This window comes from Lissotriton helveticus, chromosome 6, assembly GCF_964261635.1.
Source record: "Lissotriton helveticus chromosome 6, aLisHel1.1, whole genome shotgun sequence".
Classification (NCBI taxonomy): Eukaryota; Metazoa; Chordata; class Amphibia; order Caudata; family Salamandridae; genus Lissotriton; species Lissotriton helveticus.
In genome coordinates, this window is record NC_136067.1 from 1,504,750,445 (window position 1) to 1,504,775,582 (window position 25,138).

Below are 25,138 nucleotides of genomic sequence, written 5' to 3' on the forward strand. Positions count from 1 at the left end.
CGTTGGCTCGGACACTCAAAAGTGGGATGAGCGGTGGTGGCCCCCTACATTGGGCTTACCTCCTACGCCTAAGAGGGAAGTTAAGAATTTGGGTGTGATTTTAGATGACGCACTCACCCTGGACTCCCACGCGAAGAGAGTAGCTGGTACTTGCTATGGTCGCCTGCGCTCTTTGAAACCTATTCTCGGCTTCTTTGAACCCTCCATCCGTCAGACAATTGTCCAAGCTATGGTCTTATCCCATCTAGACTACTGTAATGTATTAATGCTTGGGTCCAACCTGACAGTCGTTAATAGACTACAAAGAGCTCAGAACGCTGCAGCCCGCACTTTGTTCGGCCTGCCAAAACGTTGCCACACCTCTCAAGTACTACGGAGGCTCCATTGGCTGCCCGTTAAACAGCGCGTTCAATTTAAAACCTTGTGTGTTATTCATAGAATGCTGCATTGTTTAGGTCCTCAAATCTTGCAAGGAATTTGTTCTTTTTATGTTCCGCAGCGTGCACTCCGGTCTGCGGACCTTTCCCTTGCCTGTACTATCAAGATCCGGAGGTGCAGAGCTGGTGGCCGATCTTTTAAGTTCTTGGCCCCAAAACTCTGGAACTCTATTCCTCTAGGTGTGCGTTCCATTACAAACCACCTACATTTTCGAAAACAAGTTAAAACCTGGCTGTTTTCCTCTATTTAGGGTTCTGAGGTGAACAGATATTCTGCCGCATCCCTCCGGCTGTTATGTAATTGGACCTGTCTGCAAGCGCTGGGACGCCTCGTTGTTGGGGTAGCCATGCGCTATATAAGCGTTCTATAACATAACATATAACATATAACATATCTACACACTCCTCACATCCCCACCTCCCCCCCCCCCTTTTTGGGCACTGTACAACCTATTATATGCCCTAACTAGTGTCGGTATATTTGTTATATTGTTCCACATTGTGAATTAAAACAATGAGGCTTCATTTCTTGTTTTTGATGATTTCTTTTTAAAGTAACCAAGTGAAATAATTGTTTCTACACTGAGACCCCCTCTTTCAGTACTAGTATGATTGACGTGATTTCTATATCTTGCAATCGTCATTGTCTTGTGCAAAATTTCCCTTAGACTGATTACACATGTATGATTCATCTGTTTAAAGTGTGAGTGATGTAAAGTGCTATGACACCGTACACTGGGAAGTATTGCTATAAAACAACTGAAATGCATGTGAGAGAGGAACTATGGAGAGATGAGAGGCACTGTTGCAGGGTGGTAGTGCAGGCATCCATGAAGAAGGAGGTAATTGGGGAAGAGGGGCACAAAAATGATTGTTTCACCAGGCACCGCAAGCGCTAAAGCTGGCGCTGCACGTACACTCATAGACCTCAAGTCTAGACTGATTTGTTTAATTTTTCTAGAACTCCCACGTTTCGTGTTATCCATCGCCCTACCTTTTGTTACTGTGACTGTCCAATCTTGACTTATAGGTTGCTTTGCTTACACATATATTTACGACATAACATATTTTCTTTGAAGACTATCGCTTGCTGCTAAAGTGACTGATATCACAACAAAAACAAATGAAGCCCAGAGATGGAGTTTGCATGCCGCTGTGCATTTGATGAATGCTTAAGGCTCAGCTTTCTGTTTTCTGCTTTGCTTGCTGTAAATCCTGTAAATATTTACATGCTGATTCCACTGAAGTTGTTATGGTAATTGCTTTTTCCAATGTCAGATCTTCCTCAGAAAGCAATCTGTGTTGCATACGGTCATCCCCCCTATGTCACAAACCAATCTGTCTCCGAGCATTACTGCCTGTGTATCTCCCTAAAGCACAATGTTCTCTGAGTCAATGTAAATCAGAAAGAATCCGTGCTACCGTTTCACAGCCTGGCAATCTGCACATATAGAATTTGTACCCGAGTTCCGTTCACCTGGAGGGGTGTGCTGTCCTTCTGTCTGCTAGGCCTGCAGGAGCACTTCGCCTCGTCAGGACACATTTTTTTCATTTCTCTGGCCAGGTTATTTAAAATTGCCGGTGGTGTTACTTTGCACAGAAATTATATGTCGTTCCATTTTTGTTGTTGGGCGGGTTATTCCGTTTTTTGAGGTTGCATAATTAATATCGCTATCTTGTCAACGCAGACAAATGAAAAAATATTGATTTTGGCTAGAAAAAAGTAAAATGAAGCAAAGTAGGGAACCCTGCAATATATAGTCTACTACTACATATAAATAAGTGTGCTATATGTTATACTGTAGCAACTAGCACACAGTGTAAATTGGCACCACCGGGATATTTATGTAACTAAGCCCCTAGGCTTTCCTTTTTCATATACTTAATTGTCACCTGTGATTGTACAATTGACGCTATTAAAGCAAAACAAGACCACACGTCCCAGAAAGCATTGCAAATGGTTAAATATCCTGGACTGGGAAATTGGGTTTGTGCTGGGATATGATGATGTAGATGGGGCATGAGGGGTAGTGATACCTGTGGGTACATGTAAGGCTACACCGTCAAAAAGATGCCCCAGCCTGAGAGCATTCGCAGAGACACACGCCATATTAAACAAATTTACATATGTAAACCATTGCCACTTCAGTGAAAAAAACTTAAATCTGACACGGTAATTTGAAGTCTAACATCGTTCCACTTCCCAAAAGACCCCAGCTCTCTATATGTGGGAGACCCTTGCGTGGGATACCCTTTCATCCCCATGTTTTGACACCAATCTCAGCCTTGGCTACTTATGAGCCTTCTTTTCCACTCACACTACATACCTACATCCACGTGTATCCGACCTGCTCCATGGCCCAAAATGACCTTTTGCATATACTTCTGAAAGGCCTCTCCATCTGTCCAAAATATGTGAGACGTTGTTTGAAGTGCTTTTACACTCTGTCAGGATTGTGTTAAAAGCAAGCCAGGGTGGGGCCAGGAAGTCACTCCCTCAGATTAAGGCCATTGTGGGACTACCTTAAGAAACATAACTATAGCTGCAATTTATCAATTGTAGAACAGCCGAGAACAGTGTATATCCCTTAGTGGCTATTTGTTTTTATATCAGATATTTATTATGCTACTAATGCTTTGTCTGTATCTTATCTGGTTTTAAATTAATTGATTGTGGACATGTTACACTGGCACGAGACCTAAAACCCTGAAAAACTCATGTAAGAAGTTATCCTGGCATATGATGTCCACTAGTTCTAGTGGGCACCTTGCACTAGTCTAATCGACCCTTATTGATGGTGATTGTAAAGTCAACCTTATAGAAACTATCCTAGGGGTAGCAATGGCGAGCAGTCTTCAGGACTTCAGAGAGCGAATTAAGCTAGTTGCTTTACCAATTATAATCTCTTGAGTACCAAATGAAAGTACACCACACAAGGTATATATCAAATATATATGTATTTATTCTAAACACAACCCCTTTGGACTCTTTATGAGGTCAGAGGTAAAAGTACAATACAAGGAACTTAATTAGCATACGATAAGTTGCACAGTATAAGTTTTGCCCTAGGGGCCTCACAAACCATATACTAAAATAGTGGTATAAGAACCACGTGAGAAATAGAAAGCAGGCCTAGGGCCTGTGGAATCGCTGGGGCTACTCAGGACAACCAACGGTTAGGGTGTAGGAGGCCCACGGGAGACGTGTGCAGTGTCTAAACACAGCCACAGGTTAGCATTTACTTTCTATGGGAAACTAACAAGTTGCAATTTTACAATTTAAGGATACTTCTAAATGAACTACGATGGAACCCTTTTAGACTTAGACACTAGGAGGGACAATACAATCGAGACTACCAGAGTACTCGTGTTACCTCACCCACGGAAGCCCGGTGCATAGGTCTCTTTTGGTGTCGGGTTTCGTCGTCGATTTCAATGGAGATCTGCAAAGAAGTGCTGCAGGCGACCAGAGGAAAAGTGTCCGAGTGGATCCAAGGGTGGATCGAAGATCTGAAGAACCTGAAAGCAGAGGAGAAAGAGTCTGGGCCACTAGCCAGTGACCAGGGCGGCGATAGAAAGATGCCACCGGATGTCGGGTGATTTCAGGTGAAAAGGTGAAGTTTGTCTCTTCAGCCACAAGGACCAGGAGGTGTCATCAACAACCAGGAGCTGGATTTCAGCTGTCCCACAAAGGATCTAGTTGACTGCGGTGTCAGTATCCAGATTGGACCCAACAAGCCTTGGCAAACAACACCCTTGCAGGATGTTGAGATTGGCTTCGGTGCAGACCAGCAAGGTCTTTGGAACTTCCCCTTTGCAGGCAAGTTGGCGCAAGCCTGGAGCAACCAGGAAAGCAAGTTGAAACAAAGTATTGTGTTCTTGGGGGCTCACTAGCCAACGGACTAGGACCCGCAAAGAAGCGTTGAGCGGAAATGCACAAAGCAAGCCCACGGGCCACTAGTGAAGTGTGGGGCTTCGAGCTTCAGTGCAAAAGATGCTCGGGTCTGGGGAGTCAAGCACTCCAATGCACAACTTTGGGATACCTCGGGAAGTAGGTACAGGTAGCAAAATGCAGGATGTCCAGGAGTTCCAGTCCCACAACTCTCGTGTCCCCCACGGGTCTCAGCTTTGCTGTGAGCGAAGGTCGGGTTCAGAGATGTCTGGAAGTCTGTTTTCTGTGTCGCAGATTCTTTGGGATCCAGCGGGAGCCTAAAAAATGTAGACCAGCAAAGATGCTGTTGGTGCCTGTTTGAACAGGTTGGTCACTCCTTGACCACAAGGGACGTTTCTTCCATCTTCCAGTCGAAATGGAATGTCGAAGGTCCAGGATATATGTTGCAGAGTTTTGTCCAGTGTAATCTAAAGTCCTAGGGACTGGGGTTCTATACTTATAGTAAGTTTAGGGGTTGGACTAACTCTAAGGTCCCTCCTATGGGTGGACCTGGGGTGGGGGTGGTTACACCCCTTCCCCTTTGTCCAGTTTTGCACCAGAGCTGGGGCTAAGTGCCCCAGCCACCGGCTTGAACTGGGAAATGCATGGAGCACCTAGTGTGCCCCAGGCAGTGTCTGGAAAGCATTCACTGAATTCAGCCCTCCCTGCCCCAATACACAAAGAGCCTGTCTGGCGAGGTGCCAGCACCTCCTTGGGCAGGAAACCTATTGTCCAGCCCTCCCCTGCCAGAGTTTCGTCCAGCAGCAGGAGGGCAGACTCGTGTCTGTGGCAGCAGCTTCCATTTTGTGATGCTGAGGCTCTGTTTAACTTTAACCGGGTAAACCAGTAACTACATGTCTTCTCCCTCTAGAAGGGTGGAATGCTACCCCACTACCAGAACTGGTGGGGGGTGGTATTCCAAAGTGTTTGACACCTTACACGACATGTTTTGATGAAGCCAAACCAAAGTTAGCCTTAACCGTGAGGATTATAATGCATTTAAGAGTGTAGGGTATGGCTATATCATAGAACAGTTATAAGGAGATGGTTCCAAAAGCTGCAGAGGGGCTCAGCTCATGCTAGGGCACCCTCTCACATAAAACCAAGCACTCTGCCTGCAGGATTGTCAAGACCTGCCATATGAGTGAGTTATAGGTGTATATGTGTCTTTATAGGTATATAGATATAGGTATACTATATCTAGTTAAGGGGTGATTACACCACCTTACCCAGGCTGTGTGAACAGACCTGTGGTGTCAGTTTGGAAGACAAACCAGGGGTGGCACAATACATGCTGCAGCCCCTGGTAGGCCTAGGGTGCGCCTATGCCCTGGGTACCTAGGGTACACTATACAGGGGCTCACAAGGGTGACCCGGGAACCAATCTGGTATGTACCTAAAGTACATGGTATCAATTTAGAGAAAGCAGATAGACTTGGGTCCTGAATAGCAGGGTCCCAGTCCAACTAAGTCGAAAACCAGCAAAATACCAGGCAAAAAGTGGGGGTAACCATATAGTCAGATATCCACATTCCTACACCTTAGATTGGCATGGACTACTCAAACAACATGGCAGACCCTTCTTGCCCATTTCTGGACTTTCGAGAGGTTTGTTGTTGTTAAACATTTTTGCTGAGTTGGAGGAAGTTGTGCTATACAGGACCTATTTGATGCCTATATATATGCAATATTATACATGTGTATTTTAAAGTTTCCTATTTTAAAATTTATTTAGCTGCACATTGCACTCTTATGGCCATTGCAGTTGGGTATGTATATTTAATATTAATTATTTCAATGATATGCAATTTAATATTGGAAAATATTTACATTAATTTTTGTTACAGTAATAATTTTTATGAATTATAATTCATAAGTATATAAAAAATATGTTATTTATAATATATAAAAAATACTTTTAATTGTAAACATTTATATAACTACATTATTGTTTTTATAAAAAATTTAAAATATACAATCATTAAATGTAATAAAGTAAAATCATTTTTTTAACATGAATATAAAGTATATATTGTTGTGAAACATAAAGTTTTCATAATTTAAATATTTTACATTTTGGGGTCGATTCCGATTCGGGAAAAACCGCTCCGAAAAGCCGTTCGGAGCGTTTATCCCATACGAATCGTACTGTGCAATGTCCCCCGTACGAACGTCAAAGTACGATTCGTACCAGGAGCCGGACTCCGTACGAATCGTACAGAGACCGTACGACTCGAATCCCCGTACGAGTCTCCGTCGGAACCCGCTGTACGCGACATCTGTACGGCTCACGGCTGGTTTATACGACCCAGCAAGTACGATACGTGTCGGGTACGCACCGTACAACCCTTTTTTTACAGGAGCTGAAAACAGCCGTAAAAGCAGAGTTCGCGCCAAAACAGGTACGGAACGCCCACCCCTGGGTACGGTGTGTACCCCCTATGATCTCAGGGGTACGCCCCGTACACCCAGCATACATGGGGTACGGTGCGTACCTGCCATGATCGCAGGGGTATGCACTGTACCCCATGTACGCTGGGTGTACCGGGCATACCCCTGCGATCATGGGGGGTACGCACCATACCCCATGTATGCTGGGTGTACGGGGCGTACCCCTGCGATCATGGGGGATACTGCGATCATGGGGGGTACGCACCGTACCCCATGTATGCTGGGTGTACGAGGAGTACCCCTGCGATCATGGGGGTACGCACCGTACGGTGTGTATGTGATTGTGCGCTTTTCCGTACGAATCGCCCTTACCTGACGTGGACCGTACGGATCGCGTCTTGATGCCCCGGTACGAATCGTACTCGTCGGGTCGTACGGCGTGTGTACGAGTCGTACGGAGAGGGCTCCGGATACGATTCGTACAGATGTTTTTTTTACCGGATCCGAATCGACCCCTTTATGTGTAGATAATTATAATGTCATTATAGAAATACATTTTTTAATATATATATTTTAAATCGCTTACATTTTTTTCAATGATATTATTGTTACTTTTGGATTATGATTCTGTTTTTTATTTCAAAGTGTGGAACGTTAGTACATATTAAAAATATGAATTATTATTAATGATAAAATATTAGTTTATATTCGATTGTTTAAATATGAATATATATGTTTGTAGTTTTGGTTTTTGTGCTTTCAAGTAAATTGTATTTTGTATTATGGATGAAAAAGTATGTGTGACTCTGGAGTAATGATTTTGGATATAAATATTTTAGTCTGTAGCACCTTGCATAAAATGTTTTTGATTGTAGTGAAATGGTAATTGACAGCCCTTTAGTGTCCAACCCCTTCCCCAAATTGGTAAAGAGTATGGTATGTTGTACATTGTCCACTTTGTTCCATTGTCAAATATTTTTTTAACATCTCTTAATTTGTTTTAGGTCTCTGTATATGCAGAACCAAATCCAGCAGTTGTGCTTTCTCCTACCTTGCTTCTAAAGCCTCAAATGGGGTGACCCTGAATATCAGAGCCACCTCCTCAGACCTTTAATTCTGCAAGAATTCCAAACCTGGCCTGACTCATACAGCTCTTACTACAGCAACAGGTTATCCTCCTGGGTAAAGTGTGCCCTATGCAAATACACATAACATAATGTAACAGACTGATGAGAGGATGTCAATGGCATAACTATCTCAGATGAGTTCTGGATTTCCCCTTCCCCCACTGGCTCTGTGAGGGACTGAGAGACTATTATAGTTTTGTGATAATAAAGTATGACTATGTGAATGACTGAATAATGAATGAGTTAGCCTTCAAGGTAAGGCTAAAGCCTACCAAGAAGGTCTGTTTTGGTGACATAGAAATACACCTGTCATGTAGTTACAGTAACTCTAATTCTAAGCATTGTACATTAAAGACACTGTTCAAGTAGTAACATCTGTTAAGGCTTTCCTTAAGACAGCAAGCTTAGATACCTGTGACTCCTGTTTTCTAACACAATATCAAATTTCAAATATTGTGACAATGAAGAACAATATGTTGTAGCTCACTATTTTGACAAACGGCTATGATTGCTCTGAGTTTCAAAATTGTGATTGGTGTTAAATGCCGCTGATTTCTCAGGTTTACTCTCTGAGATTATTTCCCAGCTTGACTAGTTGTGTAGAATGTTGACTAAAACGTTTGTGGTTAGTAAAGGCAAAGTATACCTCCAAGGAGTTCTGCAAGATGTTGCGAACCTACTTGAAGTGAAGGAAAAATGGTTACATATGTTGCAATTTCAATCAGGTCTCTCAAATGACAACATATATACCAAGGTACGGGTAGACTTAAGAAGATACTGCATTTGCTTGCTTGTTTGCTTTTGTACACAGAGCAGTAAAGGGCCCACAGAAAGTGGGCCAGTAATCAGAAATGTATTTTCCCCCAAAAGACATACCGATACGACGGGTAGGATATTTCAAAGGGGTGGTTTTCCTCCAATGGCAAGTTAGAAGGAAATAGCATGCATGAAGTGACGTTTCCATGCTAGTTCCTGCATGCTTACATCCATTTGTTTAGCTAATTTACAATAGATTGATGTGGTAACTGTGCCACACCAACTAGTTCTTCCAAAATTTGTATCAGGTGCTAGTACCACCCTTCTTGCATCAACCAGTGTAAAGACCCAAAAACAAATAGCTTAATATAGAAGGAAATATTAACTCCCCAAAATCACCTTGCCCCAAATTTAATAATTAACTTCTTCACTAATTTCTTCTGTTTTAATCCTTGTAAGAGATGTTTCAATTTTCTCAGTGTAATTCAACAAAACTCTGTTATCCTTTAAAATATTTCTGTCGCAGGGGAAACAACTCTAGATTGAGGCACACAGATATGTTTAAAGTATTTAATGTCATAACAACAAAAGCACAGCAGTCACAAAAAGTATGATGCTGCCTCTCATCGCGTCGCATCGCATCACTAACGGTCTCCTTGGCGAGCGGACCACTCCAGAGCCCACAGCACCACAGATTATGGCACAAGAAAATTTGGCAGGTGATGGAGGATCATGAGCCAGGACACGAGGAGATGCGAGACACAACATACCTCCCCCCTCCCAAATGAACCTAACAAAAGGAATTGTTTTATTATTAACAGTTGGAACCATAACTAATGCCCATCAGATAAAAATGGATTGTAGGATAACAATTAACAATACTAGTTGTCACCAAAACAAATATGAAAATCATCCCCACACTACAAATCATGGCAAAACACATTTTTTATACTTTGAAGGAAAACAACAACTTCTTCACTGAGTCTGTCTCCTACGGTGGATGTATGACTCCTTCTCAATTCAATTGCAGTTTCACAATGAACAGCATGGTTGTTGGCCAAACTGGTATCACAAACTTTGTCATTACCTTGAGAAGTATCATCTTTGTCCAGGTCATTTTCAGCGTGTGTTATCTTGACTACACCTTCACAATTCCACCACTAACCATTCTTGAGTTTAACTGCACAACCGTCAGCACTTATTTCCACCACCTTATGTACAAAACCTCTGTTGCCCTTTCATGGTTAGATTTTGGGTGGTCTGATGGGTACAGAATCTCCAATCTCCCAAAGCTTGTCTTTCGTGTACTCAAGGACATTATATCTGTTTTTACTTTTAGCATGACTGCATATAATGCTGTCTCCGTCAGACACATTTCATCTCCTTAAAGCCATACAAGGTGTAACTCCAGTGACACTGTGCGGAATGATGCTGTACTCCAACATCATTGCCCTTACTGCATCCTCCACACATGATCAAGAACTGATAGCGCTTCTGATGTACTCACAGACCAACCTATTAATTATTTCCACATGGCCATTGCTTTAGGGATAAAATAAACTGCATCTCTTGTGCTTGATACCAGCATCACCCAAAAAAACATTAATCTCTTGCGATATAAATTGCACTCCATTGTCCGGGCCAATTTTCGAAGGAAAGCCTTCTCTTGAAAAGATGTCTGCGAAAAACTCAATGACACTCCTAGTATCGGGTGTCTATCGGGTGTCCTCATGAACCTTACCTCCAACCACTTGGAAACATAGCCTACCATGGCAATGACATACCTTTGATGAAATGGTAATACTGAAAAGATCAAAACAAGTCCACACTCAGCTTATCCCATACACCACTGGGACATTCTATCCTCCCCATAGGAGGAGTCCTGCATTGCAATCCTTTATCAGTCATTAATTATGCATACCACACATCTCTTAATCCAATGTTCAACATCCTTATCCATAGCAGGACACCAAACGTTTTCCCTCTACCTTTTCATACTATCTGTCATGCCAAGATGCCCCTCATGAGATAACGCTAACAACCTGTTGCATATCTTACAAGGAGGAACCAACTTGTCATTGTGAAGTAGTTAACCTTTTTCTAATGTGAGTTCACTCTGTACCTTGCTGTACGGTTGAAACTGTGGAGTAAGGGAATTCTTTCACAGCCAACAATCCACACGTTTCATTATTTTGGTCATATCATCATTTGACAATTAACTTCTCCATTTGTTTTCAGCCACATGTTTACCAGACATCCAAGATACGGTAACTAGTCATAATATCGACTCCAAAATATCGAAAGGACAAAATATCGAGTCAAAAATATCGAGTATAGGAAAATATCGAAAAAAAGAATATCGAAGTAGAAAATATCGTATTATTTAATGTGAAAAAAATATCGAGTACAAAAATATTGAGTCAAAAATATCGAGTAGTATTAATATCAATATGTAGTAATAGTAAAAAATATCGAAAAAGTATAGATAAAATGTTAATAAAATATTATTAATAAATATAAAAAATATTATATATATTTATATAAATACAGAAATGTATGTTAATGTTTAGGAGCGGGATGTTGGGTTAATAGGGGATAAGGGTGGGGAGTAATTTAAAAATATGTAATAAAAAGTGTAAAAATCTATAAAATATTTGTATATTTAAAAATAAAAAATTTAAAAAAAAACTACAGAAAAAATGTTTTTTTTATTTCAAAATATAAAAATCTACTCAAAATTTGGAAAAATACTTACAAAAATAATAAAATATATGTTAGAAAATTAGATATATATTTATATAAATATAGAAATTAATGTTAATGTTTAGGAGCGGGATGTTGGGTTAATAGGGGATAAGGGTGGGGAGTAATTAAAAAATATGTAATAAAAAGTGTAAAAATCTATAAATGTAGTATAAAATTAAAAAAATACAAATGTTTATAAATATAATTATTTTATATAAAATATTTATTAAAAATTAAAAAATGTATATAAACATCTTCAAAAAAATTGGAAAAAATAGATAAATATGGGATAATATATGTGAAATACCTAAATAAAAATAAAAAATATATTAATTAAAAAAACTAATATTTATTTTTTTATTTTAATATTTATAAATAAATATTAATAAGTTAATCAAATACTTTCAAAAATTTTAATAATTATACATAATTATTATTAATTTAATCGAATATTTATATAATAAAATAATATTTAAAAATAATTATTAATTATTTGATCAAATATTAATTAAAAAAATTTGCTAATAAAAGAAGAAGAAAAAACATATAAGAATTACAATCATAAAATATGTAAGAAATAGTTAAATCTATTTAATTTTAGAACAATATACAGATACATTAAAAAACAGATTATAAAAAAATAAAAAGGATAAAAATACAAATAAAAAATATCAGAAAATAACATAAATATTATTTTATAACACAAATAAAATAATTAAATATGTTAAAAATAATTACAAAAATAGGTCATACAAGATACAAATTTGCACATAAATTTAAAACATTTAGAATAAAAATATTAATTAAAAGTAATATTTTTAAAATAAATTATTACCAAAAATAAACGTTTTTATATAAAAAATACTAAATGATCAAATATATTATATATTGTGTAAATCACAAATAATATGTCGGAACATTTATTTAGAATCAGTGTCCAACACCTACCCTGATATATGCCTGACTGGAGTTGGAATAGTAAATTATAATGGGAAACAACCTTTACAACGCAACTTTTACAACGCACTACCATTACAACGAAACTTTTACAACGCAAAAACCATTACAACGCATGTATTTACAACGCATGTTTTTACAACGTAGGTACCTTTACAACGCATACCATTACAACGTAAGTATTGGTAAGTATATAATTATATTTAAAATGTAATATGTTTGGTTTTTTTTAGGGGTATTTTTAGGGTTCAGGGTCAGTTTTGGGTTTTTGGGTAAAGGGGTATTTTTAGGGTTCAGGGTCAGTTTTGGGTTTTTGGGTAAAGGGGTATTTTTAGGGTTCAGGGTCAGTTTTTAGTTTTTGGGTAAAGGGGTATTTTTAGGGTTCAGGGTCAGTTTTCAGTTTTTGGGTTAAGGGGTATTTTTAGGGTTCAGGGTCAGTTTTTTGTTTTTGGGTAAAGGGGTATTTTTAGGGTTCAGGGTCAGTTTTTAGTTTTTGGGTAAAGGGGTATTTTTTGGGTTCAGGGTCAGTTTTTAGTTTTTGGGTAAAGGGGTATTTTTAGGGTTCTGGGTCAGTTTTTAGTTTTTGGGTAAAGGGGTATTTTTAGGGTTCAGGGTCAGTTTTTAGTTTTTGGGTAAAGGGGTATTTTTAGGGTTCAGGGTCAGTTTTTAGTTTTTGGGTAATGGGGTATTTTTAGGGTTCAGGGTCAGTTTTTAGTTTTTGGGTAAAGGGGTATTTTTAGGGTTCAGGGTCAGTTTTTAGTTTTTGGGTAAAGGGGTATTTTTAGGGTTCAGGGTCAGTTTGGGGTTTTTGGGTAAAGGGGTATTTTTAGTGTTCAGGGTCAGTTTTTAGTTTTTGGGTATAGGGGTATTTTTAGGGTTCAGGGTCAGTTTTCAGTTTTTGGGTAAAGGGGTATTTTTAGGGTTCAGGGTCAGTTTTTTGTTTTTGGGTAAAGGAGTATTTTTAGGGTTCAGGGTCAGTTTTTAGTTTTTGGGTAAAGGGGTATTTTTTGGGTTCAGGGTCAGTTTTTAGTCTTTGGGTAAAGGGGTATTTTTAGGGTTCTGGGTCAGTTTTTAGTTTTTGGGTAAAGGGGTATTTTTAGGGTTCAGGGTCAGTTTTTAGTTTTTGGGTAAAGGGGTATTTTAAGGGTTCAGGGTCAGTTTTTAGTTTTTGGGTAAAGGGGTATTTTTAGGGTTCAGGGTCAGTTTTTAGTTTTTGGGTAAAGGGGTATTTTTAGGGTTCAGGGTCAGTTTTTAGTTTTTGGGTAAAGGGGTATTTTTAGTGTTCAGGGTCAGTTTTTAGTTTTTGGGTAAAGGGGTATTTTTAATCTTTTTCACGATTTTTCGGGTTTTTATGGTTGTTCATTTGGAATGGATTACGATAACATAGTGCTTATTTTTTTAACTAAGTGTGTGTATGTTCATTTTTTAAATGAATTTAACACACTTTGTTTACTCCGCGTTTACTGGAGCGATTTTTGTAATCTTTTACTAATTTTCGGGATATTTGTAGGGTGTCGCATTGCATTGGGAGAAGAATATGCGTAATTTATTTTTTACAAGGTGTGTGTATGTCACTTTAAATAATAAAGTGTCCACACTTGTATTATCGGGATTTCCTGGAGCGTTTTTAAGAAAAATTATATTATTTTCGGGTTTTTGAGGGTTTCCGAAATAGGATTGGTACTGGATTGTAAGGTATTGTATGGATTATACGTGGCTGGATGACCTCTTCTTCTGCTACATAAATTGTAAGTTTTTCACATTTATTTTATTTGGGTGGGAAATGTCGATTTAAATGTCATTGCAATGTTTAATATTATAAATATTACATATTTGTTAAGTAAATGTTTTTTAAAATTTAACAAATATATTAAACAAATATGTATTATTTATGATTAAATGGAAAATGTTATGGATTTCACAATTTCTGTAATTATCAGAAGTTTTTGTTAGTTTTGGTATGAAACTTTATAGTAGGCTTTTAGCTATCAGTGATAGGTACTCTAAACCTCTGGTTGAAGGATATAGGGTCACTTGGCTTTGCAGGAGTCTGAACATTTGTTTTGTTTGTTTTGTTAGTTTAGGGCCAATTTGTGTAACAGATTGTTCTATCCTTAGTTCTTGGTAGCTTTGTTCTTTTTTTAAAGATTGTATTAGATTTAGGAAGGTGGGTTTTGCTCTGTTAGTGGTAGCTTGGAATGCATTGTGCCATCCTTCCACACTGTTATTCGTTTTTGCCTCTTGGTTTAATGTACTTAGATATACATTCCACCAAGGTATGTGGAATTTAGGTTGGCGTCGGTGCCCAGATCTATGTAACCTTCCCACCCAAGTATCCTCAAAATAGTCCAGTAGTGGGGCCAGTTTGTCTTCATACTTTTTGTAGTATGTGCTGTCAATTAGTAAGTTATAGTGTTCCGCTACATCAGTAATTGGAACATAGGCTAGTGCTATTAATTTTTTAACTTGATATGCAAAGTTGCTATCAGTTGAGTATTGAATGCTTAAAGTTGATTTTTGGAGATGTCTCCATATACTTTGGTTGAAGTGATAGTAGCAACCTTGGATAGCTGTGTGGGGAAATGTTTTCAAAATGCTATTGATCATAGCAATTTCGAAATCAATAATTATTTTTTGGGGAAAATAATTATTGATTTTATTTTTGATAACATTTAATATTTCTATATATGTATTTTGTTGTTTGTTAGGTAACAAACAGTAAATAAAAGGGATATTGTAGTGATGATATAATCCATGAATGGTATATAGTTGATAAAATGGTTTGGGACATGGTTTAAAAGTCCCATCCATCATCCATTGGTCGCATTGTTGTATTTTTCTTAAATTTGTTGCAGTTGCAAACATGATAATTCTGTTGGTGGGGCTTTCATTGTCAAAAAGTAAAAATTTCTCATTACTGTGTGTTACGCTCATTTCTGGGGAAATTATTATTTCTTCAAAAGTTGTAGGGTTAGGTTGAGTAGTGGTAGTTAATCTTTTAGTGCGTGCTATTGTGCGTTTAAGGGAGTCAATTGAGGGTAGCTGCCCTGAAGCATGGGCAGGAATTTTTAACAGTTCTTCTTTTAGGATTTGTGTGGCAGGTCTGTCACTCCCTGTGCTAGCTGTTTTTATAGTTTCTAAAGCATCCTTTATCTTTATCTCTGTGACATTGGGGGGGTGATTATGTTCTCTGGTAGATAATACATTTGTGTCTTCAGTAGTAGCTCTACCATAGCATTTGTTTGAATAGTATTTGGTACATTTCCAGAATACTTTTCTTCCTGTTTGTCTTTCTTGATTATAAACATACCCCATATAACATAACAACAAATTATTTTTCTGTGACATAACAAATTCTGCACCTTCAGTCATTTTGTATTACTTGTTCTAGGAAAGATTAGAAAGAAACGTGTTTAAATGTAAAATATTATTGGTAGGGTTTTACACATTTATATTTCACTGTTTATACTTATAGTTAGTAAATCTGGTGTTGAGAAATGCAGAAACTGTTATTTTCAATTTATTTCTAGTATGTTCTTCTTGTTTTCCTGTTGGTAGGCAAAGTAAAAAATTATAAGCCATTTTTAAAAAATGTTTAGCATTTTTTTTGGAGAAAGCAGTATTAAATTTAGCATTTTAGGCAATTTTAGGACATTATTAGATATACTTACTTTTTTAAATTGTTCAGTGTTTGTCTTTGGTGGAGTAGATGACGGATGGAATGTGATTATCTGTAGAGAAGATATAATACACAAGAAATGATTATTAGTACATAGATTTATAACTTTAGGGACTTTGAGGAAGTTAATAAATATACTTACTTGTTTTAATTCTGTAGTGTTAGCTTTAGGTAGAGGAGATGTAGGATGTTTTCTGAATATCTGTAGAGAAGATAGAAGAAATAAAAAATGGTGTTTAGAAGATAGCTTTAGCGTGTTAGGGCCTTTCAGGAATTTTACAAATATACTTACTTTTTTAAATTGTGTAGTCTTTGCCTTTAGTCTAGTAGATGTAGGATGTGTTTAGAATATCTGTAAGGAAGATAGAATAAACAAGAAATGGTGTTTAGAAAATAGTTTTAGTATTTTTTGGCCTTTTAGAACTGTACACATATACTTACTTGTTTAAATTGTGTAGTCTTTACATTTCGTTGAGTAGAATGCGGATGTTATCAGAAATTCTGTTAAGAAGATCAAGTAAATAAAGAAAGGATATTAGAAAATAGTTAATAAGAACAGCAGTTGGTGTATTAGAGAACATTTACATATACTTACAAATAGTATTTAGTGGTAAATAACTAGGAGCACGTATTTTGATGTGTTTAGGAGATGTCTATAAACCAAATGTTAAAAGAGAAAAATAAATGTAATTTAAACAGTTAGGAGAAATACATACAATTTTAGCCTAGTACTTGTGTATTATAATAATAAATTTTCACTTACTTAATTAATTTTGTAGCGATCTTGAATAGTAATCTCGATTTATCAGGAACTACTTGATCAAAGAGTTGCCTTCTGTTTTCTATAGCTTGTGCAGCAACAAATTGTAGTAGGCATGTACTCCTTTTATAGTGTGTATTTTTTGTGTTCTCTAATGTCATTGGATGTTTTAAGAAAGAGAGCATTTTATTGGCTACTTTGAATTTTTTCACAATTAATTGGTTTGTTTGTTGAAGTGGAAATGGTCATTTGTGAAGAGTTTTGCATTAAAGCAGGTTAGTTAATTAAATCTTTTTAAATATATGTACTAATAATGTGATAATATATGTAGAAAAAATTCGACAAATGTATATATTATTTTCAAAGTATTCATGATATGTAGGAAAAATGTTTACACATTTAAATGTGTTTAAAAAATGCATTTTAATATATAATATATAATTAGGATTGTGTAATGTATTTTACAAGACTATTTATGTATCATTTTACATATATAATGTGTATAATCCGAAGTCGATAAATCACAAAAACGATATTTTAGTAGTCTATATATTGGTAGTCGATATTTTTGTAGTGTTAGGGTTATTTAGCTTACAAACGATATATTTGTAGTCGATATATTGTTTGTCTATATTATTGAAGTCGATATTTTATAGACTCGATATTATTTACTCGATATTTTTGTAGTTAGTTAAATAAGTATATAAACTCGATATTTTTGTAGTCGATAATTAGTCAACGATATTTTGGCAACTCGTTATTTTGGCCGTCGATAATATTTCAGTGATCCCCAAGATACACTTGCAACCGGACATTTCGTGTCTTCTTCATCTTCCTCATCAGGATCCAAATACTTGGAACTGTCGTTCACAGGCAACCAAGTAAAACAGTCCACTTTCTTGGTTTTGCTGCCCGGCAGAAGCTCTAACCCCAAAATGATACTCAATAGTTTAGAACACAATCACACTAATCTTGCAGTGGCTTTTCTGAAAAAATATCCATATCATGGTCGCAGCCTATGCTTTTTGTTCCATGATTAGGGGGAACGTCTTCAGGGTTTTTAATCAGAATAATACCACTAAATTAAAACCCAATTACAAAAGTCCAATAATTTTAAAACATTACAAAGGATTGTCACAGCATTTGGCAAATGATACGCAGACATCTGCAAACTGTTTGACATAGTAGTATAATGTATATTTGAAATTCTAATATAAAAACATGCTTAGGATTCTAAAATTGGGATCAAAGCATTGATAGTACCATAGACGGGGCATGTGAGTCATAGTATGTCCATCCAAAGTGAAAGGAATTAAGTCATAAAGAACTCTTGTTTTTTTTTATAACCATTGTCATTTAGTTAAACCATTAAAAGCATATCTCGAACATATGTTGTACATCTTTTTGTACATACCAGCCCATTGTGTACATAATAAGATCCTCGTTTTCACCTACAACATAATTCATGAAGCGCCTGATGATACATATGTAAAGCCACATTTTAAATCTTGTAAAAGTTTGATACTCTGCTTCTGGCAAATGTAAACAACCTTCTGTCCTGGCAGTTGGTATACTTGACCATGTAAGAGTTTGCTTGTTGAGCTGGATAAAAAAACACAGCTTTTCCTAATAGGTGCAACATCGCTAAAGCTTTGTCTTTTTCCTTCAAAATAGTTTATCAAACTGCTTATTAGAGAGTATGTTCAACTTTTTTGTTAATGAATAATGATCTTATTGCCATATATTCAATGTTACAATTAGGCTTTTATGTTTCCATTTCCCAGCTAGTGTCACTTTTTGACTTATAGCTTGGATGAAAGCCTTCTCTCTAGGCTTTATCCACCAAATTTTCCAATTTTGAGTTTAATCTTTTTAGACCACCATTTATAGGTGCAGCTTGGTATATGATCTGGAGACAAATATAGCTACATCACATTTCAGGGCAATGGAAGGGAATCCCTTATGGATGTCATTTTTGGTAGTCATGGGTCGCAGCTGCAACCTCTAGCTTGCTCCCTGCTACTCCTGGCATTTCCTTTGCAAACCCTGTCCTCAGAGGGGGCAACACATTTGCCTGTGGCAAATTATCGGATGTGTTAAATAACCCAACATTCTTTAAATTATAGCATGTCAAACCTGCCGAAATTTAACAGGGGAAAACATACGGAATTTACCATATCATGTGGATTTTGGGGTGTTATACCAAAATCTGCATAATATTTCCCACAAACTCATAATAGGTGTTATTTATCGGACCTGATATATAATGTACCTCATGTTATCATTATTTATCAGGAGCTATAAATAAATAAAACCTCAACTTGTAGTCAGCACCCCATTGTGATAAAAATTGACGGCCATGACAGCGTATCAATCTAGGAATTGCATTCAAGAAGTCTTCTGATCTTTTATGGCTGACTGGATATGCGTAAGCCAATTAAGGTTGTTCAATACTGACAGCCCTAAGTAGATGACATTCTTTACTTCTACTAGCGGTTTACCATTTATCTTGAAAGTTTTGCTGTTTGGTTTGTTCTATCCAAAACCTATTGTTTTTGTTGTCTGGGTATTTGTTTTCACTGTTTTTCTTGGCAGTATTTCCCATTCCGGTCAGCTGTGCATGTAGACCCTGGAGGGTTCTTGCTATTAGAATGTGATCATCAAAAAAATAAAGCAGGGACTTTAAACCCTTCAGCAACTTTTACATTTTGGTTTGCCTTCCAGCTCTCACTGTAGAGGTCATTTGTATATAATGAGAACAGTAGCAGTGCAAACAAGCAATCTGGTTTTACTCCTACACATGTGGAGGAAAATCTTTTACTGAGAGGACCTTTATGATTGAGCCTGATCTGAGCAGTTGTAGCTGAGCACACCATCATTACTACAAATAGTAAAGCAGAGTCCATCCTTATGTCATGCAATTTTTTGTCCATCACCATTGTCTGGGTACAAGATGAAAAGCACACATGAAGTCCAAGAAGGCCACATACAGCAGCATCATTTTGGCGTTGCTGCATTTGCCAACAATGTGAAAGATGGTAAATATCTGATCTATGGTGGCCAGACCTTCTCTGAACCATCCTTGGGTGTGATTAAGAACTTGTGAATTTTTAATCCATTATTCCAAATCTCCAAGTATCTGTTTGGAGCAGATTTTACTATCTCTGTAGATTGTTCCGTATAACGAAGGATCATCCTTTGGGCCTGTTTTGTACATTGGTACTATTATACTGTTCTGTCAATTTTCGGTCTTGTGTTTGTTTGTTAGGTATCTATGGAACAAATGGAATTTGGTTTTTAAACGTGTTGGTCACTTACTGAAAAGCACTCCACAGCACAAAGGGAAACCTGCATTGTCAAATCAATTATTTCGCCTCAGTAACAATTAGACCTAAGTTAACATAGTTTCTGATTCACAGTGCTAACATCAGTACAAGCTATCAGAAGTATGTCTGCAATATACTATTTCACACATTCCAATATTTTAGTCTTTTTAAATTCTACATGTTTTTGCTTTTGTAACTGACATTGTGCATACTGTTTGTACTGAAAACATTCCCAAGTGAGCATTTACAAATTACACATATCTGACAACATTTCAAGACAAAGCCTATGCTACTTCGCATTATAATATTTTCTGTGTTTTTACATCTAGTGGAGGCGTATCTTAATGCCTAGACTGTATGATGTATATTTTCTGTGACAAGCATCATACATTCGTTTTTGCACTTGTACCTGGTGGGATTTTTTTTTCAATTTGTCTAGGAGAATTGTTAATTTTCTGAATGGGACAAAAGACTTCATTTAGTTCTTGACTGGCAGCCTGCCAGTCTGCCAGGTAGGTGGAGGCCAGGGCCACTGCACTGGTGTCTCCATTACAGGTGCTACAGCAACAAATGAGGGACGAAATACTGAGTAAATCATACATTCACCCCGTCAAGAGATCTGGGTTAAATCCATTGCTCTTTTGCTCACTAAGCCACCCTAATTTGGACCCAGCCATATGCAAATCAGTCTTAACCCTGCACCTCATGGGAACAGTGTAGCCCGAACTTGCCAAGCCGGGTCTTCACTGGACCGGAAACAAGTATACTGTGACCGGTTACGGGGTTTTACCCCTCAACAGTCAGGCTAGCTTGAATCCAGTGGCACAGCGAACAAGGAACAACGCCGCGGCATACCCATCCAACTTAGGGTAGACAGTGCTACAGCAACAAATGATGGATGGAATGCTGAGTAAATCAAAACATTCACCCCCAATCAAGAGATCTGGGTTAAATACATCATCCTTTTGCTCACCACTCCACCCCAGTTTGGACCCAGTCACATGCAAATCAGTCTTGACTCTGCTCCTTGGGGGAACAGTCCAACACGAACTGCCAAGCTGGGTCCTCGCTGGACTGGAAACAAGCATCATGGGAGCGGTATCAGGTTTTCATCCCTAATCAGTCAGACTAACTTGAATCCAGAAGCACAGCGATCACGGGACCCCTATCTGGGCATAGCCATCCCATTTAGGCCAGGGAGGACCTGGCAGTTCAAGCTGGACTGTTCCCATGAGGAGCAGGGTCAAGACTGAATTGCATATGGCTGGGTTTAAACTGAAATGGCATGGGGAGCAAAAAAACAATGGATTCAGGCCCAGATCTCTGTACTTGGGTGAATGTTGGACATTGTTCAACATTCTGTCCATCAATTGTTCTTCTTGGATTAGTCTCCGCTATAGGAGATGAGGGAAATAAGGAGCAGCAGCAGGTTGTTCTGAGTTTGGTTTTGAAACAAAAACCTCAATAGCTCTGATGCTCGTAGAGTTCTCGGTCTACATCTTGAATCATTAATGAGCTTCCTTACAGAGGACCATCAATCCTTGCACAGCAAGGTGGCTGTAAAAATTACCTTCCAGCCTAGTGACCAACGGGTATCCTGATGAAGTATTGGAACTGGTGGAGCCAGTGAAGGCTCTGTTGGCAAAAATCTTTCAGAGCTCCGATCTTCAAATGAGTTGTGGAATCTGCGAGTTTGGTGGGGTGGTTGACATCCTGCTTTATTGGGGTTCACCTGCTCTGCCAAACATTAAATGTCTACAGAGTGTCTATCTGCCTGTGTATAATTGGGCAATACAAAAGGGAATGATGGACGGAGCATTTGAGCAAATCAAACACTCACCCCCAGTCAACTGATCTGGGTTTAATCCATCACCATTCTTTAGCTCACTCCGCCACCCCAGTTCAGACATGGCCATATGCAAATCAGTCTGACCCTGTGCCTCATGGGAACAGTTCATCCCGAACTGCCAAGCCATGTCTTCCCTGGACCGGAAACAAGCATCCTGGGACCGGTTTCAGGTTCATAACCCTCATCAGCCAGGCTATCTTGAATCCAGTGGCAAAGTGAACAAGGCACTCATGTCCGAGCATACCCTGCCAACTTAGGGCGAACAAAGCAATACAAAAGGGGATGATGGACGGAGCGTTTGAGCAAATCAAACACTCACCCCTAGTCAACTGATCTGGTTTTAATCCATCACCATTCTTTAGCTCACTTCGCCACCCCAGTTCAGACATGGCCATATGCAAATCAGTCTGACCCTGTGCCTCATGAGAACAGTCCAGCCCGAACTGCCAAGCCATGTCTTCACTGGACCGGAAACAAGCATCCTGGGACCGGTTTCGGGTTCATAACACTCATCAGCCAGGCTATCTTGAATCCAGTGGCAAAGTGAGCAAGGGACTCATGTCTGAGCATACCCTGCCAACTTAGGGCGAACAAAGCAATACAAAAGGGGATGATGGACGGAGCTTGGAAGTTCGGGCTGGACTGTTCCCATGAGGCACAGGGTCAGACTGATTTGCATATGGCATTGTCTGAACTGGGGTGGTGGAGTGAGCTAAAGAATGATAATGGATTAAACACAGATCAGTTGACTGGGGGTGAGTGTTTGATTTGCTCAAACGCCTAGTCCATTATCCCCTTTGGTATTGCTGTGTATAATTGGGCCCAGATTTTCTATACGTTCATGCAACACAATGCAGCATGCCACCTGGCTGCCCTTTGTGAAATCGAAAGGGCAGGAATGCACTGTATTTAACATTATATGGCGCAGTGTCCTTTCCTTGTGGTGACACACAATGTGCTGCCTTGCACCAATGCAGGCACCCATAAGTAAAGGTGAAAGGGTGTCTGTGTTGTAGGCAGGATTGTTTTTGTACAGGAAAGGACACCTTCCTGCACAAAAACAATCCTCAGAGGAATTGACCTCTTTCCATGTGTGCTTCAGAATGCAGCACTCGTAGAAAGAGGAAAAAGCGAGGAGAAATAAAGATATTTCTCCTCTTTATGCCTCCCCGGGGGGAGGCATAAAGAGGAGGTGTAGCATTTTGATGCATTACTAGGCATACCACTAATGGTAAATCTGGTAATGCACCAAAATCCATGGGTGAATGCGCGGCAACACCCTCACTCCACCTATGGAATTTCTCCCTGGGGCAGAGTTAGACAAGGCAACGATTTGCGCTGCCTTGTTTTACTCCAGATTTATCAAGCAATATAGGACCACATAAAGTGGCTTTGCACGGCTTGATAAATCTGATTTTAGTGTTGTGTTACACTTGCAGCCCCTTGTGTAGCACAAGGGCAACACAACACTGTGATAAATATGGGTCTAGGTCTTTATCTAATTCTCAAAGTGCAATAGCTCTGATGCAGCTGAGTGGTAGAAGGTGTTGCCACAAAGTAGTGTGTTTAACCCACGTACCACTTCTAATTCATTCAACAAAACACCCAGTCATCATTACCAAAATTTATTTAAAACAAACAAACTGAGGATTGATGGTATTTTGAAGTAGTGCGAGTGATAGATGTACATAGGAAGCTGTTACAGACGCGGCATGATTTTGCTGCCTCTTGAACTTTGAAGATCGCCAAATTATGAGGCGAGCAGTTGGTTAAAATATTGGAGCCACTACCCTGACACTTAGAAGCAAGTTAAACGTACGATGTCTGTATCCGCTAAATGTGTTGCTTTAAGTACCTTTGGATGACCTTAAATAAATATTGGTCCCACCGAATTTTAATGTGAAGATATATATTGATCAAGAAAAATCTCAAGTCCTGAAGATGACCGCACAATAATATATTGGTCGAAACGCCGTCGACGCTTCCCTGTGGCTCAAATTGAATTAAGGACACAAGATTCATGTTTATGTTGTTCCTTCATCCCATTATGTAATGGTTTTGTTTGCCACTTGTCTGGTTTGTGATATATGTTTCTTGTATGTTTACCAGCACGTTTGTCTTTAGCACTATCTGTATGTATATATTTTTTATAAAAGTTATTGATGTATTATGTAATAAATATGGAATTTTGATACCAATAACTTTTTGCTAAAGGGCTTCTTTAACCTCTCTTCATCTCTTCTTTTTCGTTTTTCCTTCTGAATTTTTGGGAGTAAATATAGTTGTTTGTGTTCTCTTTCCCTGAACCTCTTGTTAGATGTATTAGATGTACATAGGCGACCAAGAAAAATCACAGAAACACTGTTTTTTAAAATTGCATTTTGTTTATTCAACATAAAACAACTACAAACATGAGTTATGCCAAATTGTAATGCACGGACAACCCCTCATAACCAATACAGTGGCTGGAGCAGCATGGATCCACTACGGAGTGATGTACATCATAAATGAAGGCCAATTGTCAGCAACTTCAAATGTGGCAGGTGTTCAGCTGCTATACCTGACAGGAAAACTGCATGTAACAGCTGTGAATATAAAAGCAGGGAGATGACTAATTGCCATACATCACATATAGTTTGGTTATTTTTTGTCCCTGCAATAATGGACATGTGAGCGAAACAAAACGGGAGCTGTGGATCTGACTAAATGAACACTGGCCAGCAATCAGAACTAAGAAAAACATTTCCACAGTGGTGAAACGCTTTGTGGAAACTAGGGGGCAGATTTACAAGCCCCTTGCGCAGCCAGTATGTCACTTTTTGTGACAAACTGGCAGCGCATTTCTCTGCCCCATATTTACAAGGACAGGAAAAGCCACCCTGCGTGGCTTTTCCTCTCCTTGTAAATATGGCCCCTTTACACGCAGAACTTTGCGTGAAAGATGCGTTCCATAGGTGTTGCTGTGGGTGTTCCCATGCAACACCCATGAAACTAGATACATTTTCAGATTTACGAGGAATTGTAAACCTGGAAATGCGTCAGTATGCTACGCCACCCTAGGGGTGGCGTAGCGAGGCACAATGAGGAGAAAGGTTTTAATTTCTCCTTATTTTGTTCCTCATTCAATGCGTGCTGCATTCTACATCATACATTGAAAGAGGAAAATGCCTATAGTGATTG